Raw genomic sequence first — 18,759 nt, 5'->3', positions numbered from 1 at the left:
CTTCTTTTATACCTGCCTTGCTTCATACTGCTGGTTTTGGGCACAAGTTCTTTGTACACTATCCTGGAAATTAAAAAAATCAGAAACAACACCCACCCCTCCCCCACCACCACCCCTTCCCCAGCCACAACCCTAACAAAACCAACCTCCAGAATGTTCAGGATTTCAAATGAGAACAAGCATAGATGGGACAAAAAAAGAAGGATCCTCCTTAGACATTTGTGCATGCAGTGCCCTGCAAGCAACTAAGTTCTACTTCTCGTACACCAAATACCTGTCTTCGGAACTCCTTGTTCTCCATTCAAACCCTTCTGGGAGGGTAATCGAGGAGATACTCTACATATTTTTAGCACATGTTGCACTAGGCAATTAAATCCAGTGCACAGCATTACTTGACTAACTGAGGCGGTGACAAGGTCAATTAAGACCTGTTCATATCTTAATTTGGAGCTCTTCCAACTGCTTGAAAAGTGAAGCCTTGGACATTGAAGGTTCAGACTAAGGAGAATCCAAAACGTGGACAGCATCTCCCTTCTGCTGGAAGCCTTGAAGTTCACCACTGCACTCTGCAGCCTACACAGATCATCTGAGTACTGTAAAAGTTCTCCAGGGAAGAACAAGAACAAGGCTAATGCTTGCACACAAACGCTGACCAAAAGCACTTGATGCTCTTGGACAAAAAGATGTAACCTTCACTTTTGGAAAGACAAGGTGACTATGGTTGTCTCTACAGTACTCGTAGGAAAAAATCCCTCAAGTTTTGTAAAACCTCTTTTCAGGGCTTTGTTAACTTCATTTTTGTTAAGAATTGGGGAACGCAGAGAGACCTGTCATTTTTTTGCAAAATGCCATAGAAACTGCTACACTCACCTCAACAACAGTCCAAATAACCTTCTCTGCAAATACTGACCATATGCAGTTCTGGTTGATACTAACCCCCATTACCTAAGAAAAGGAACAACTCGGCAAGCTGTTTGCAAAGATGAACAACTTAGCACGATTGCGGCTGATGACATGCTCTGACCTTTTCTGCCTTCAGCTGTGGGTGCCGTACCCTCCTACCCTCACACATGCCACTCAAAGCTCCTGGCGTGGAGCTCTTGCACCACCTATGCCAGCAACTGTGCCAAGCCGCCACCCTTCTTCAGCACCATCGCACCTACTACAAGGTAGCTGAATCAGAGGGAAAAGGACGTCGCCAATGGAGGCAAGTTGCTCCCCCTGACAGCTAAGCTCCAACTTTGGTGTCCCTTGTGTCCTCCCCAGGACGGGCGGGAAAACGCCTCGGCGGAGCGCAGCGCTGGGCGGGAGCGGCCGGCAGAGCACCGAGCGCGCTCCCCACTCCCTCCCGCCCGCGCCGCTGCGGAGACCTCGGGTTCACCGGAATCGGCCACGTGCTGCACGGAGGGCAGCGCGGCAAAGGCGGTCGCCCCTCGTTACCCTAGGAAGGCCGGCCTCGGATCCCCGCTCTCTCCACCGGCACGGGCAGTGCCAGCAGACTCTCGCTGCGGCCGCCGCTGGCCGAAAGCCTCGCCGCGCACCGCCCGGCCGGCCCCGCCGCTCCGCGGGGTCACACGGCACCTGCCGAGGGCGGCCGCCGAGCGACAGGAAGCAGAAGCGCTCACCGCCGCGCCACTCGCCGCCCCGCCCGGGCGCTCCTCTCCTCGCGCTACCACGATGGCGCCGGCCCGCCCCGCCCCGCCTTCCCCGTGGCCTGCGGCGCAACGCGGGTGCTCCGAGCCACGCAGCACGCGTGCGGCCGGGCCCTGCCGAACCGCAGGCGGAGCCGGGGCACGGCCCGGGCCGGAGAGCTTCCGGCGAGGCTGGGCGGGCGGCGAGCGCGGCCGAGCGTGAACGCGCCAGGCGGGGTCGGCCGGCGGCGCGATGGAGCACTAGATGGAGGCGGCAGCACCGCGCGGCATAAAATGGCTGATCGTCCCGCAGCCGCCCGCTCCGCAGCCCCTCGGCTGCTGTCGAGAAGGGCCCCGGCCGTGGCCGCGCCGGTGGCGAGGTGGCTCCGCAGCCCGCGGGCAGCCCTTGCGGAGCAGGGGAGCACTGCGAGCAGCCCCGGGGCCGCGCAGCCGTCTGTAACGCGTGGTGGGAGCCGCCGGGAACTATTTTACACCTGCCGGGGGGCTGGGGAGGAGCACGGAGAGCACGCAGCAGGTCGCTGCCGTTAGGGAAAATTAATGCACGATGCCTGAGGTTTATGTCCGAAAAGGAGACAGAGGAGTCCTGCAACATTCTTCGACTACAGGGAGAGTCCATGGGGCTTTTCCCCTGGGGTCTGTCAAACGGTTGCGGGATGCAGCCCCTTTTTTATGCCAAGTTCCTGGCCACAAGGCCCTCTTCCTTTTCCCCACTGGCTGAGGTATTCGGCAGATACAGACTTCCGGAACTGCCTACTCCTCTACTCCTCCTACGATGCCCTCCTCTAATATGCACCCCCCCTTTTGGCATCGAAAAGGAAGAAAAAAAACCCATTCCTAATTCTATTAAGTCTTTGTTGCCTTGCTCTAGGTTCAGGAATTTAACACGCCCTGGATTAATCAACAGTCTCTGATGATTCGTAACAGTTCTAGAGAACTAATAGTTTCTTCTGTTACTTCACTCCCCATAAGTTCCTAGCCTTGTCTACAGGCCAATTCACACGGTCTGTTTGTAAAGACTCATCCAGCTCCTTCCTTTTAATCCCTCCTCTTTTTATTTGATCTGTATTTGTCTTTACAAACCTTAATTACCATTGATTTAATTTTTTCTTCTTGAGTCTTCTTGGCTTCTGCTATTATTTGCAGTGACATCCTTTTCTGTCCTTTTGTAGTCCTTTCTGGATCAGGTAGGCATGGCTGCTAGCGGCATCCCCTTGACCACCTGCTGAAAGAGCTGCACCCAGCATGGTGTCACGCATGGTCAAAAGATTAGAGTTGCTATAGCATATAAGAGGAGAAACGGTATTCATTTAGTGTTGGGGTCTCCCCCCCTGCCATGGAGCCCTGGGAGATGGGCCCTGGGCGAGAGACACGGGGTTTCCCTGCACCTGGTCAGCTTCATTCCCCATTGGTTGGTTTGTGTTCCCCGGTGTGGCCAAGGACCCTCGGGTCCCGTGACTGGGGGAGTTCCTGAGCAGAGCCCCGGCCATGTGGCTGGAGAAATAAAGACCTCCGAAACATCTACCACCAATCTGTCCATATATACTTCTTTTCCACGGGATTCCTGGTTTGATATAGGCATGTTACAGTAATCCCTGCTGTAACAATTTAGCCCATAGCTGGCCAGTTAGCCAGGAAAACATGTCCCGTTACCATCCTTTTAACACTTGGACAGGTCCATGAGCTGAGGTTATTTCCTTTGTTATTTGTTTGACCACATTTCCGCTGTCCTGTGCTTGCAAACAGCAGCTCGAGTCATTGAATTTCCCACAAACTCCTCCTTCTTCTGCTAACAGATAATCTAATACCATCCAATGTTGAAAATACCGCTTTCCTCATTGAAGTGGGTTGCTCAGCAAGACGGTCAAGAGCTGTGGCTGGCTGGTTGGTAATTATTTCTGAGACAGCTTGTAACCTAATTATCTCATTGAAATGATAAATGGGTTCCCAGGCATCTGGGATTAATTCCTTAGGTTTCCAAGGGGCTGGTCCATCGTGTTGTGTAACTTGTTCTGGTGGCCATTCATCTTTTCCCCGTTTTGGGGTGCTCCCTGCAGCCAAGGCTGCATCAGCTGACTGTTTTTCTCTAATTAAATCCTCACAGATTTTGATTCCTAAGCGATTTCCCTGAATTTGTAGTAGCAAAAAGAACAATGGTCTAAGATATACACTATATCCCTGACCAGTTTGGAGGTAACCTGAGCTAAGCATGTTGGCCACAAATCCAATAATGTCCTTTCAAAGCCCGTGTTCCATTAGCAAAGGGGCCTTCCTACCCTTGGTCATCAATTGGCGGGTCAAAATACAGCAGGATTCCTGGGCCTAACGGTCCTCCAACAATAGCTGCCCCACCATAAGGGTCACAGTATTTGCATTTCCAAGCTCCCACACAGGGTTGCCATCTACATTTACATCTGCAAGTTGCTTGGTTGGATTTGGAGCAGAACTCACTAAAAGGCTTTGAGTTCCAATCCGATGTTGCCATTCCCACTGATAATCACAAACAACATGTCTTCTACTTGTGGAATTTTTGTGGGGACAGCTTAAAAATAGGTGGTCAAAAAACCCCCTTGTCCCTCCCCATTGCTTTACAGGCTTCCAAATGTTTTTGGTAAGTGTGGTAAGAACACCTTACGCAGCTACCATTAGTGAGCTGAACAGCTATTTGATTGCATTTGTCTTGATATTTGGAACAATTGTAAGGAGGGCAATTGTGGGTCCAAAGCCAATTGTTTAAAGCCAGAGGGAAAGTCAATTGACAAACGCCTTTTCCTACATAGACCCGCCCTGTCCTGTTTAGGCAATAAGTGCCTGTTGGAGAAGAATGAAGTGGCCATGTGTTGGGGAGGATGAAAGTTTGGTAAGAAAGTTTCACAGGTATGTCGGCTTGGCAGAAAGGTCTGTGAATGTAGAAGCTGGGGATGAGGTAGAAATGGAAGCAAGTTTTGATATAGAATAAAAGATGTTTTGCTGAAACAGTGATCGCTGAGTAACTGAGAAGGCAAAGGTTGGAGATGAGTTGGAAGGAGATTTTTAGGAGCAGGACAAAGGTATGTGATTACAAACAAAGACATGTTTTTCACCAAGTAAGTAAGTCTCAAGAAGAGCATAAGTCAATAGAAAACGTGTCTTTACCAAAAAGAAAGATATGGCAGGCAAACAAGAAATGTTGATGTAGCAAGAAGAAGAAAGGTCTAAGAATTCTCCACTGTAAGCTGAAATTGTAACTTACTTACTCTTGTGATTGGATAATAATGACTAGAATATGGTGATGGTAGTAGCTATGATAGGCTATAGGCAAATGTAAAGGTATTGGGTATGGTGCTTATTGGTTGTTATGTGTTAAGATACTCTGCAAAGAAAAGTCTAGAATGCTTTGTAACTTGACCAGAAAGCGGCTTCAGGTATGCCTACAGCTGGAGCTGGCAGCTGTAGGGCTGGCTCTGGATACCCGCTCCCTGAACTGCTGTAACTTCGCCTATGCAAGAAACAGCTTTCAAGAGAGCCACCTGAAGTCCAGACATCCTTCGTGAAACCTTCTCCTATAGCCATGGACTTCCTTCTTTGGCCCTTTGGTCCTAGTATGGACCTCATGTCGGGTGTTGAGCCACCACTTAGGTTCAGCTGGGCTAGCCAACCATAGGCACTCTTCAGATCCTCCTGGCCCTCCACAGAGCCAGCAATTGCTAAGGTTCAAAACTTTTGCTACTTCTTCTCCTAAGGCTGCCAATTGATTCTCCCACTCCTGGCCTAAACTTAGCTGACCATATAAAAGTAGAACTAGTAAGGAAAATGTTTTAATAATGTGATCTAATTAGCTAGTCTAATTTTCCCGTTGTCTTCTGCACCACCTGTGGCAATTGACGACACAGAAACTACTTAACGTGAAACAATGGCTGCAAGTATTAGCGCCCCAGTGAGTGGAGATTCTAGAGGAGGGATGCCCATAGAGACTATTTCAGCAGATGGTCTGTGGGTAGGCACGCAGGGCTTCCTCTGATGTCGAAGCACTGGCTACTGCTCCGGCCTACTCCTGCAGAGTGTCAGTCACTGCCTCCCGGCCTTCTCTTCCAGCTGAGATGTGCAAATCTCTGAGGCTTCAGAGACCTTGACCAGAGAGTGACGGGTCCACCTGTGTTCAGCTGTCTTGATGGCTGTTTCTGTCGTCAGTGACACTTGGAATGGGCCACGCCATTTCACCGCCACTGGCGCTTCTTTCTACTCCTTAACTAGGACTCAATCTCCTGGTTGGATGTTACAAGCAGCAAAGTCCAAAGGTGGGGCTTGTGCCAGCTGAGCTTCCTGTTGAAGGGGTTTCACAAGAAGCAGTATCCTGGCCACAGATGGTTTTAAATATACATCACTTACCTCTACTCCCCCACTAGGTTGAGACTTAGCCGGGTAATTCGTAACAACGACGGAAAGGGGGATAACGGAATCTCTCTTCTGGGTCGGGCTCTCATTCTCGCCAAAGCCAATGTCCAAAGCCCTAGCCATGGCATCTTGGTTTCTATTACCAGCTTCAAAAGGTGTTTCTTTCTCTATTCATTGTTTTCTACCCGAGCCGAGCTCTGGGGGTGCCAGGGCCTAGGGAGGTTCCATTGTGTTCCTAAAGAAGCCAAAACCCCTTGAAGGATCTTTCCTGTAAAATGAGTTCCCCTATCTGAGTCTATTGCTTCTACAATGCTGTATCTTGGAATGATTTGTTCCAAAGATGCCTTAATAACTGATCCTGTCGTTGCTGAAGCAGTTGGAAATGCCTCTGGCCACCTTGCTAGCTGACATACCATTAGCAGAAGATATGAAGCCTTCCCACTTGGGGCATCTCAGGAAAATCCACCTGGCATCTTTGGAAGGGACATGCAGCCCAAGGCCTCCCTCCCCTGGCAAGTTACTTTGTAACTTGGCTGTTTGCTTTAGCACAGATCAAGCAACCTTCAACAGCTCGTTTTGCCAGTCTAAAAAGACCCCCAGCAACATACAGCATGAGGAAGGCTTCTGCCAATCCTCAGGAAGTGCAAGGACTCTCTTCACGGAGTTCTTTTAATATTGGTAGGGCCAAAGCTTCTAGTATCTCTTGTTTGCCATCCCTTGTAAACCAATTCTTGTCTTTTTTCTCTGCCACACGACTTTTAACTGTATCTCGAACTCCTCTGGTAGAAAAGACAGCTTCCCGGGCAGTGATGGAGTCGCTGGGAGCAAAGGGGGCATCTTGGAGAGTTCTGGCAGAAGTGTTGCTTTCTGAATTTCTTCATCCACCAAAAAGGAGACAGAGGAGTCCTGGAACATTCTTCAACTACAGGGAGAGGCCATGGGGCTTTTGCCACGGAGTCTCTCAACTGATTGCGGGACGCAGCCCCCTTTTTATGCTAAGTTCCTGGCAACAGCACCCTCTGAGGTACTCGGGAATGACAGACTTCCAGAACTGCCTACTCTATGCTCCCCTCTAATAGGCACCCCCCTCTTGGTATGGAAAAGGAAGAAAACGAAACTATTCCTAATGCTATTAAGTCTTTGTTGCCTTGCTCTAGGTTCAGGAATTTAACACGGCCTTGGCTGAGCAACAGTCTCTGTCGATTAGTAACAGTTTCTAGAACTAACACTTTCTTCTGTTACTCCCCTACCAGTAAATTCCTAGCCTTGTCTAAGGACGGATTCACACGGTCTCTTTGTAAAGACACATCCATGTTACTCCTTTCACTCCCACACCTTCTTGGAGGTGGGACGGCTCCCCCTGGCACAGCACCTGGCACAAAACCCCCCTATGCGCACACGCACACCTGCACTTACCCTGCACTCCGCTGCACACACACACACACACACCTCCCGCACACTAACACCCCCCTCCACATCCCCACCATGCTACTTGCAGTGGCCCCGCCCCTGCCATCCCGGCCGGCTGGCAGCACCCACTCCTCACATGCTTCCCCATGCCTTGCGTTTCCTTGCTGCCCCCTCTGTAGCCTTCCCTCAACCTGCCTTTTCTCCCCTGCCTTGCATTGGCTTGCTCACCCATCCCCCACCTGACTTCCTTTCACATTCGTCTAGGTCTGGCCTCACCTTTCCTTTTCCTTCTAGGACCCTCATTGCCCTGCCTCGCCTCGCCAAGCAAGGCCACACAGAGCAGTTGGTCCTGGCCACTTTTGTGTACCAGCAGTCCTCGAATGTACTTCTCACCTGCCTTGCCTATCCTTGCCTTGCCTTGGCAACACAACAGTTTCCTTGCCTTGCCCTGCTAGCTCTCTGGAGCCTTGCATTCCTTTGCACGTCCATGCCCCGCCCTTGACCTGCCTACTGCTTTCCTCCAGGGCCTTGGCTTGCCAAGCCCTTCTTGTTTCTGCCTGGCCTACCCATCAGTGGACTTTCCTTCCTACGGCCAGCCTTGCCTCTAACGTCTGGGCCTTCTCTTGCCTACCACTCCATTTGCTTTCCCCTCACTGCTCTGGCCTTGCTTAGCTCTCCCTTGACTTGCCCACAATTGCCTGCACTTGCTTTGCAGCGCCTTGCCTGCATGGAAGGCAAGGCCAAGAGTGGTAAGCAGGGCAAAGCAAAGCCAGCAAGTTGTAGGTAGTGCGAGGCAAGGCAGACGTAGGCAAAGGAAGCAGAGCAAGGGTAGCTTAAGAAGAACTCGACAAGGTACTGAAGGCAAGGCAAGGCCAAGAGACTCGGAGTGCCAGTGTTGCTGGAGCAGATGTTAAGGTAGCATGCGGAGGAATAGTCCAGCAAGACATTTCTCTTCTGGCCCCTGGGCGTGTAGGGGCAATTGTTGGATCTATTCAATACTGGAGGTGGATCAGTGGCTGGATGTGTTGTATTTTGGAGGAGGGGATGCCGTTTCTTTGGAGATGGGCTTGTAGTTGCTCTCTTTGGCAAGGCAAGCAGGTTTGGATGTGCACATCAGGTGCTCTTAGGGATTTTAAGGGCTTTTCCCAAGAGGCAGAGCTCTCTCTGGGTTAGAGCTGTTGAGCTGTCCATGGGAATGCAAAGGCCAAGCTTGTGAGCCTTTTGTCCCGATGCCTTTAGTGTGTGAGCAGTCCGTGGTGCCGTTGTCTTTGGATCCTGACTCTAGGAGAGGGAAGGCTTAGGATGGTAGCTAGAGCTGAGAAGGAAAGTGCTGAGAACAGCGTGTGGGCTGCTAGTTTGAGGGGTGCAGTTGAAGTTGCAGGCAGTAAGATCTTCGTCAGCCGGCACTGTTTTGAGCTCTGTTTTTGCCAGATGGTTTCAAGATGGTAGGCAGAATCTGCGAGAGGGAAAAGATTTGTTTGGGCCAAAGAGGTTTGTCTGGCTCTTGGAGTGTGGTGTAAAGAAGAGTCTGCTCTTGGAAGGGGAAGATGAGGGAAATCTTTTTGTCCTGATGTGCTGTTGATTGGAGTGCAGGGACGTTTGCAACTTGCCTCTGCCCTTGGGGTGGTTTCGAGCAGCGCCAGGTGCTTGGCCTTCTTTTGCAAGTCGTCAGCGCCATCGTGCGGTTGTTTCGATGAGCGCTGACAGTGCCGGGGAAAAAGCCAAGCGCTTCGCTGGCGCGGCCGCAGTCGTGTGCGAGCAGTTGGTGGAAGAGCTCCGCTGTGCATCCTGCTTCTTGGAGACACAAAAGAATGTGATCCTGCGCGTCGCGGGGAAGCAAGAGGAATCTTTTCATTGTTGGCTGTGCAGTTTCGAAGCGGCAAAAGTCAAGGCAGTTCCAGCACGGCCTCTTTCTTTCAGAACCTTTTCTGTGCCATCTTGAACATGCTCAACATGGAACTCGCACCCACTGAACTGCATCAAAGGTCCTGGAGAGACGCACTTTCCTTCAAGCTCTAGCTACCATCCTACCCTCCACCTCTCGCGGATCCCAAAGCCCTTCCAAACATCCAGCAGCTGCACGCAGAGAACAAGTGCTAGAACAAGGCGTTGGCCTTCCTAGTCCCTCTAAAGTCTGTAAACTAGGCGAAACATTGCAGTGACCAGCACTTTCCTTCGCAACTATCTATAGAGCGTCATCACATTCTCTCAGAGTGGCTAAGTCCACCCTTGCAGCGCAGCATTTCCAGCCACAGTTGGGACTGAGAGATGGGCCAGGTGAGAAAGCATTTGTTGACTATCCCTCGTCTCTGGAAGACTTGATACTCGCAGCGCAATCACGTCCACACACCTTCAGTGTGGCCAAGTTCAAGCAGCTAGAGCTCACAGAGATGGGAGAGTCAGGAGAGAAGCCGTTCCAAAAGTAGCGTGTAGTGACAGCAGCATTAAAACAGTGCACAGCAGTCTACAGCACTGTAGACCGTGGCTTCTCTGACAAGACGTGCCATCCCATTGTTGGCTCTCGCAGCTCGGTTGCTAGCTGCTCTCCTGAAGAAAAGAACTAGAAGGAAAAGCCAATGCTGGGCTGCACCTTCCCCTTGCCTCACGTAAAAGCCACTTCAACTCCCCGCTGTACTCTCTACTTCCCCTCTCCTTGGCATCGACCACTGTGTTTTCAGCATCTCGGAGCCGAAAGGTAAGCGCCAGTGTTCCCAGGGATGGTTGGAAGAGGGATAAGTAGTAGCACAAGTAGCTGTCGTTGAACTTCCTCCTTCTCAATGCTAACGTGAATTCGGCAGGCAGGCGAGCGCCAGCCACCCTCCTTTCTCAGTTTGTACGCTGCGGACGCGAGCCCGGTGCTCGGCGCCTTCGTTCGGCCTCTTTAGTACCCATGTGGCGCTTTCGTTCTGCCGGAGTCGAAGCGTCGTCTACTTCTCGCCCAGAGAGCACGGTGCCGGCAGCGAAATGCTCCAGCCCACTGCTTGTGCCGACACACGCCTGGGCTATGCACTTTGCCTCTCAGCGACATACAGCAGCACATTCGGTCTAAATGTAAAGGGAAAGATTCTCGGCTACGTCTGGCACAGAGAACAGCTGTAGTTCAACGGGCTTACCCAGAGCTTGCCCCGACGCGTGGGAACTTGTATTTGCACCACATTCCAGTGGCAGTCCTCTTTCCTTTACAGGCAGCACAGCGCCGTCAGATCGCGGTGCTCTCTGCACGTGCCTTCTCACTTCCAAGTAGCACCGCGCACATTAGAGCCTTGCAGGGAGAGAAGACGCGGATAGTCGTGTCGCACAGAAGAACGTGGCAGGGCGAAAAGGTGTTCTTCTTTTGTCCTCCTCGTCGCCCAGAGTGTAGTGCTGGGTTGAAAGTCTGGGCCAGCGAAAAGCTAATCCAGCCAGTGTTTCTCTCCTGATGCATTTCGCTGAGCGAGAGCTGAGGAAAATCCTTGCACAGCACACTGTGGATGCGTGCAGTACACACGCAGAAGAGCGGCACGGCTAAAAGTCATCGCTGGACTTCAGTTCTGTCCAGACCGCAGAAGGCGAAGAACGAAGCAGCTGAGCACCGGCTGCATGTACTCAGTGGAGCGAATTTCAAATGTCCAGCCAAGAGCTTCTTCGCAAGCAGATTCAGCTGAGAATGCTCTGGCTGCTTCACAAAGGAAGGTGCTGTGTTGCACTCCTGGACACTACCTGGTCAGAAGCAGGTTCTTACACCTTCCATGCTGCAGAGTCCATGCAGCTGGAGCACACCCAGAAGGACGCGTCCAGCAAGAAGGCGTTCTTCAAGTACCCCCCTCTTCCAAGTAGCCTTGAAAATGAGCACAACACACTGCGGCTCAGGAGGTTCCTTCTCAGACGTGCCGTCACATTATTCACTCTCGCAGCTCCGTTGCCCACTTGCAGCAGCTGCTGCCAAAGAAAAAGGCTCCAGAAGTAAAAGCCACTGCTGGACTGCCCTTTCCCCTTGCCTCACGTCAAGCACCAGAAACTGTCCGCTGCACTCTATTTCCATTCTCCGCCGCATCTACCACTGTAATCTCTGCATCTCGAAGCATAAACCCCGGCACAATTCTTTCCTGGGAAAGCTGGAAGAGAAATAGGTAGCAGCACAAGTAGCTGCAAGTTTCCGACTGCTAATGTGAATCCGAAAACAAGCGAGTGGCAGCCACGCTTCCTCTTGCAGCCTGTGCGATGCACACACCAACTCGGTGCTCTGCCTTCGTTCTTATGCTCTTCGTAGCAGGTGGCGCTTTCGTTTTGCTGGAGACGAACCGTCGTCTACTTGTCGCCCAGAGAGCACGGTGCCGGCAGCCAAATGCTGCAGGCTGCTGCTTCTGCCGAAACACGCCCGGGCTATGCAATTTCTCTCTAGCGCTAGGTAGCACAACCTTCTGTCTGCCTGGTGGTCCTTATCTTAAGGGAAAGATTCTCGGCTACGGCTCGCACAGAGAAGTGTTCCGGGACAATACATGTGTTTTATTACCCCTTCTCGCAATAAGACTGTGGTGCTGCGTTGGAACTGTTGGCCAGTGAAAGGCTAATCCAGCAAGTGCTTCTTCTCTCCTGACACATTTCTCTGAGCGAGACCTTGTGCGGACAGTTGGGCTCTGCGAAGCAGAACGGCTGTAGTGTCACGTAGCGCTGAGGAAAATCCGTGCAAAGAGCACTGTGCATGCGTGCAGTACACACACTGAAGAGAGCCACAGCTGAATGCTTCAGTTCTGGCCAGCGCCGGTAAGGGAGAAGAACGCAGCCCCAGGCCACTGGGCTGGTGTGTGAGATGACTATGAGCTTCGCCGCTCTTCTGCGTGTATACTGCATGCATCCACAGTGTGCAGTGCACGGATTTTCCTCAGCTCTCGCTCAGCAAAATGCATCAGGAGGGAAGCACTTGCTGGATTAGCCTTTCACTGGCCAACAGTTCCAACGCAGCACATAGTCTCACTGCGAGAAGGGGTAATAATACCCACGCTTTCAGCACAGCACCACAATCTGGGCGACGAGGAGGACAAAAGAAGAACACCTTTTCGTCTTTGCACGATTTTCTCTGCCACACATCTATCCACGTCTTTGCTCCCTGCAAGGCTCTAATGTGCGCGGTGCTACTTGGAAGTGAGAAGGCAGGTGCAGAGAAGCACTGCGATCTGACGGCGCTGTGCAGCCTGTAAAGGAAAGAAGACTACCCCCGGAATGTGGTGCAAATACAAGTTCCCACGCGTCGGGGTAAGCGCCGGGTAAGCCCGTTGAACTAAAGCTGTTCTCTGTGCCAGACGTAGCTGAGAATCTTTCCCTTGATATTCAGGCTACAAAGCAAACAGAATGTGGTGCTACCAAGGGCAGCGAAGGAAAGTGCAGAGCCCAGGTGTGTTTCGGAAGAATCAGCAACCTGGAGCGTTTCTCTGCCGGCGTGCCCTCTGTGCGACAAGATGACGACGGAAAGAATTGGGCCGGGGTTTATTCTTCGAGATGCAGAGATTACAGTGGTAGATGCGACGGAGAATGGAAATAGAGAGTGTAGCGGACAGTTTCTGGTGCTTGACATGAGGCAAGGGGAAAGGGCAGTCCAGCAGTGGCTTTTACTTCTGGAGCCTTTTTCTTTGGCAGCAGCTGCTGCAAGTGGGCAACAGAGCTGCGAGCTCTGCGAGGCCACAGTAAGCGAGCTGCATAATGTGACGGCACGTCTATCTGAGAAGGAACCTCCTGAGCCGCAGTGTGTTGTGCTCATTTTCAAGGCTACTTGGAAGAGGGGGGTACTTGAAGAACGCCTTCTTGCTGGACGCGTCCTTCTGAATGTGCTCCAGCTGCATGGACTCTGCAGCATTGAAGGTGTAAGAACCTGCTTCTGACCAGGTAGTGCCCAGGAGTGCAACACAGCGCCTTCCTTTGTGAAGCAGCCAGAGCATTCTCAGCTGAATCTGCTTGTGAAGCAGTTCTTGGCTGGACATTTGAAATTCGCTCCACTGAGTACATGCAGCCGGTGCTCAGCTGCTTCGTTCTTCGCCTTCTGCGGTCGGGACAGAACTGAAGCCCAGCGATGCCTTTGAGCTTTGCCGCTCTTCAGCGCCAACACTGCACGCGGCCACAGTGCGCTGTGCACGGATTTTCCTCAGCTCGACGGACAAGCATTTTCTTGCTGCTTCACAGAGTCCAAACTGTCCGCGTAGCTCTCGCTCAGCGAAATGCGTCAGGAGAGAAACACTGGCTGGATTAGCTTTTCGCTGGCCAAGACTTTCAACACTGCAACACAATTCGGGCAAGAAACAGGAGAAAGGAAGAACATCTTTTCATCCTGGCACGTTCTTCTGTGTGAGACGACGATCCGCGTCTTCTCTCCCTGCAAGGCTCTAATGTGCGCGGTGCTACTTGGAAGTGAGAAGGCACGTGCAGAGAGCACCGCGATCTGACGGCGCTGTGCTGCCTGTAAAGGAAAGAGGACTGCCACTGGAATGTGGTGCAAATACAAGTTCCACGCGTCGGGGGTAAGCTCCGGCTAAGCCCGTTGAACTAAAGCTGTTCTCTGTGCCAGACGTAGCCGAGAAGCTTTCCGTAAAGATGCTGGCTACAAAGCAAACAGAATGTGGCGCTACTTCAGCGCTAGAGAGAAATTGCATAGCCCAGGCGTGTTTCGGCAGAAGCAGCAGCCTGCAGCATTTCGCTGCCGGCACCGTACTCTCTGGGCGACAAGTAGACGACGGTTCGTCTCCAGCAAAACGAAGGCGCCACCTGCTACGAAGAGCATAAGAATGAAGGCAGAGCACCGAGCTGGTGTGTGCACCGCACAGGCTGCAAGAGGAAGCGTGGCTGACACTCGCTTGTTTTCGGGTTCACATTAGCAGCTCGAAACTTAAAGTCCAACTTGCAGCTACTTGTGCTGCTACCTATTTCTCTTCCAGCTTTCCCCTGGAAACAATTGCGATTACGTTTATGCTTCGCCATGCGGCGGAGAAGGGAAATAGAGAGTGCAGCGGACAGTTTCTGGTGCTTGACGTGAGGCAAGGGGAAAGGGCAGTCCAGCAGTGGCTTTTACTTCTGGAGCCTTTTTCTTTGGCAGCAGCTGCTGCAAGTGGGCAACAGAGCTGCGAGAGTGCATAATGTGACGGCATGTCTACCTGAGAAGGAACCTCCTGAGCCGCAGTGTGGTGTGCTCAGTTTCAAGGCTACTTGGAAGAGGGGGGTACTTGAAGAACGCCTTCTTGCTGGACGCGTCCTTCTGGGTGTGCTCCAGCTGCATGGACTCTGCAGCATTGAAGGTGTAAGAAACTGCTTCGGACCAGGTAGTGTCCAGGAAGTGCAACACAGCACCTTCCTTTGTGAAGCAGCCAGAGCATTCTCAGCTGAATCTGCTAGTGAAGAGGCTTTTGACTGGACATTTGAAATTCGCTCCACTGAGTACATGCAGCCGGTGCTCAGCTGCTTCGTTCTTCGCCTTCTGCGGTCTGGACAGAACTGAAGCCCAGCGATGCCTTTGAGCTTTGCCGCTCTTCAGCGCCAACACTGCACGCGGCCACAGTGCGCTGTGCACGGATTTTCCTCAGCTCGACTGACAAGCATTTTCTTGCTGCTTCACAGAGTTCAAACTGTCCGCGTAGCTCTCGCTCAGCGAAATGCATCAGGAGAGAAACACTGGCTGGATTAGCTTTTCGCTGGCCAAGACTTTCAACACAGCACTACACTCTGGGCGACGAGGAGGACAAAAGAAGAACACCTTTTCGCCCTGCCACGTTCTTCTGTGCGACACGACTATCCGCGTCTTCTCTCCCTGCAAGGCTCTAATGTGCGCGGTGCTACTTGGAAGTGAGAAGGCACGTGCAGAGAGCACCGCGATCTGACGGCGCTGTGCTGCCTGTAAAGGAAAGAGGACTGCCACTGGAATGTGGTGCAAATACAAGTTCCCACGCGTCGGGGCAAGCTCTGGGTAAGCCCGTTGAACTACAGCTGTTCTCTGTGCCAGACGTAGCCGAGAATCTTTCCCTTTTCATTTAGACCGAATGTGCTGCTGTATGTCGCTGAGAGGCAAAGTGCATAGCCCAGGCGTGTGTCGGCACAAGCAGTGGGCTGGAGCATTTCGCTGCCGGCACCGTGCTCTCTGGGCGACAAGTAGACGACGCTTCGACTCCGGCAGAACGAAAGCGCCACATGGGTACTAAAGAGGCCGAACGAAGGCGCCGAGCACCGGGCTCGCGTCCGCAGCGTACAAACTTAGAAAGGAGCGTGGCTGGCGCTCGCCTGCCTGCCGAATTCACGTTAGCATTGAGAAGGAGGAAGTTCAACGACAGCTACTTGTGCTACTACTTATCCCTCTTCCAACCATCCCTGGGAACACTGGCGCTTACCTTTCGGCTCCGAGATGCTGAAAACACAGTGGTCGATGCCAAGGAGAGGGGAAGTAGAGAGTGCAGCGGGGAGTTGAAGTGGTTTTTACGTGAGGCAAGGGGAAGGTGCAGCCCAGCATTGGCTTTTCCTTCTAGTTCTTTTCTTCAGGAGAGCAGCTAACAACCGAGCTGCGAGAGCCAACAATGGGATGGCACGTCTTGTCAGAGAAGCCACGGTCTACAGTGCTGTAGACTACTGTGCACAGGTTTAATGCTGCTGTAAGTACACGCTACTTTTGGAACGGCTTCTCTCCTGACTCTCCCATCTCTGTGAGCTCTAGCTGCTTGAATTTGGCCACACTGAAGGTGTGTGGACGTGATTGCGCTGCGAGTATCAAGTCTTCCAGAGACGAGGGATAGTCAACAAATGCTTTCTCACCTGGCCCATCTCTCAGTCCCAACTGTGGCTGGAAACGCTGCGCTGCAAGGGTGGACTTAGCCACTCTGAGAGAATGTGATGACGCTCTATAGATAGTTGCGAAGGAAAGTGCTGGTCACTGCAATGTTTCGCCTAGTTTACAGACTTTAGAGGGACTAGGAAGGCCAACGCCTTGTTCTAGCACTTGTTGTCTGCGTGCAGCTGCTGGATGTTTGGAAGGGCTTTGGGATCCGCGAGAGGTGGAGGGTAGGATGGTACCTAGAGCTTGAAGGAAAGTGCGTCTCTCCAGGACCTTTGATGCAGTTCAGTGGGTGCGAGTTCCATGTTGAGCATGTTCAAGATGGCACAGAAAAGGTTCTGAAAGAAAGAGGCCGTGCTGGAACTGCCTTGACTTTTGCCGCTTCGAAACTGCACAGCCAACAATGAAAAGATTCCTCTTGCTTCCCCGCGACGCGCAGGATCACATTCTTTTGTGTCTCCAAGAGGCAGGATGCACAGCGGAGCTCTTCCACCAACTGCTCGCACACGACTGCGGCCGCGCCAGCGAAGCGCTTGGCTTTTTCCCCGGCACTGTCAGCGCTCATCGAAACAACCGCACGATGGCGCTGACGACTTGCAAAAGAAGGCCAAGCACCTGGCGCCGCTCGAAACCACCCCAAGGGCAGAGGCAAGTTGCAAACGTCCCTGCACTCCAATCAACAGCACATCAGGACAAAAAGATTTCCCTCATCTTCCCCTTCCAAGAGCAGACTCTTCTTTACACCACACTCCAAGAGCCAGACAAACCTCTTTGGCCCAAACAAATCTTTTCCCTCTCGCAGATTCTGCCCACCAACTTGAAACCATCTGGCAAAAACAGAGCTCAAAACAGTGCCGGCTGACGAAGATCTTACTGCCTGCAACTTCAACTGCACCCCTCAAACTAGCAGCACACACGCTGTTCTCAGCACTTTCCTTCTCAGCTCTAGCTACCATCCTAAGCCTTCCCTCTCCTAGAGTCAGGATCCAAAGACAACGGCACCACGGACTGCTCACACACTAAAGGCATCGGGACAAAAGGCTCACAAGCTTGGCCTTTGCATTCCCACGGACAGCTCAACAGCTCTAACCCAGAGAGAGCTCTGCCTCTTGGGAAAAGCCCTTAAAATCCCTAAGAGCACCTGATGTGCACATCCAAACCTGCTTGCCTTGCCAAAGAGAGCAACTACAAGCCCATCTCCAAAGAAACGGCATCCCCTCCTCCAAAATACAACACATCCAGCCACTGATCCACCTCCAGTATTGAATAGATCCAACAATTGCCCCTACACGCCCAGGGGCCAGAAGAGAAATGTCTTGCTAGACTATTCCTCCCCATGCTACCTTAACATCTGCTCCAGCAACACTGGCACTCCGAGTCTCTTGGCCTTGCCTTGCCTTCAGTACCTTGTCGAGTTCTTCTTAAGCTACCCTTGCTCTGCTTCCTTTGCCTACGTCTGCCTTGCCTCGCACTACCTACAACTTGCTGGCTTTGCTTTGCCCTGCCTACCACTCTTGGCCTTGCCTTCCATGCAGGCAAGGCGCTGCAAAGCAAGTGCAGGCAATTGTGGGCAAGTCAAGGGAGAGGTAAGCAAGGCCAGAGCAGTGAGGGGAAAGCAAATGGAGTGGTAGGCAAGAGAAGGCCCAGACGTTAGAGGCAAGGCTGGCCGTAGGAAGGAAAGTCCACTGATGGGTAGGCCAGGCAGAAACAGGAAGTGCTTGGCAAGTCAAGGCCCTGGAGGAAAGCAGTAGGCAGGTCAAGGGCGGGGCATGGCCATGCAAAGGAATGCAAGGCTCCAGCGGGCTCCAGAGGGCTAGCAGGGCAAGACAAGGAAACTGTTGTGTTGCCAAGGCAAGGCCAGGCAAGGCAGGTGAGAAGTACATTCAAGGACTGCTGGTACACAAAAGTGGCCAGGACCAAGTGCTTTGTGTGGCCTTGATCCCGCGTGGGTCATGTCTCCTCTGCAGCTAAAAGACTTGAGCTACCTGCTTTCCTTTGTATGCAAAAGAACTCTCATTCTGGTCCCCGAGCTCAAGGGCAAAATGTGAATTGCCCTTCCAAGATTCAAGACATGCAAGGATTGCTCCCAGACAAAGGCTGCCCATGGAGATGAGTGTGGCAACATGCGTCCTCCCCTGGTCTTCCTCTCCTGTGATCCTGAAACACCGGAGATGCTTGAGAGCTTTGAGATTCCTAGGAGGAGCAGAAGGGGCAGGGCAAGGCCATGAAATGTCATTGAAAAGGGATCTTGAATTCCAGGTGGGGGAGGGGTGAGCAAGGTCATGCAAGGCAAGGGAGGGCTTCAAGGGCAGGGCAAGGCAAGTGGTGGCTTTGCGAGGCGAGGCGAGGCAAGGCAATGAGGGTCCTAGAAGGAAAAGGAAAGGTGAGGCCAGACCTAGACGAATGTGAAAGGAAGTCAGGTGGGGGATGGGTGAGCAAGCCAATGCAAGGCAGGGGAGAAAAGGCAGGTTGAGGGAAGGCTACAGAGGGGGCAGCAAGGAAACGCAAGGCATGGGGAAGCATGTGAGGAGTGGGTGCTGCCAGCCG

The sequence above is a fragment of the Corvus hawaiiensis genome, chromosome 16 (genome assembly GCF_020740725.1).
Source record: "Corvus hawaiiensis isolate bCorHaw1 chromosome 16, bCorHaw1.pri.cur, whole genome shotgun sequence".
Lineage (NCBI taxonomy): Eukaryota > Metazoa > Chordata > Aves > Passeriformes > Corvidae > Corvus > Corvus hawaiiensis.
Note: the sequence above shows the minus strand (reverse complement) of the source record.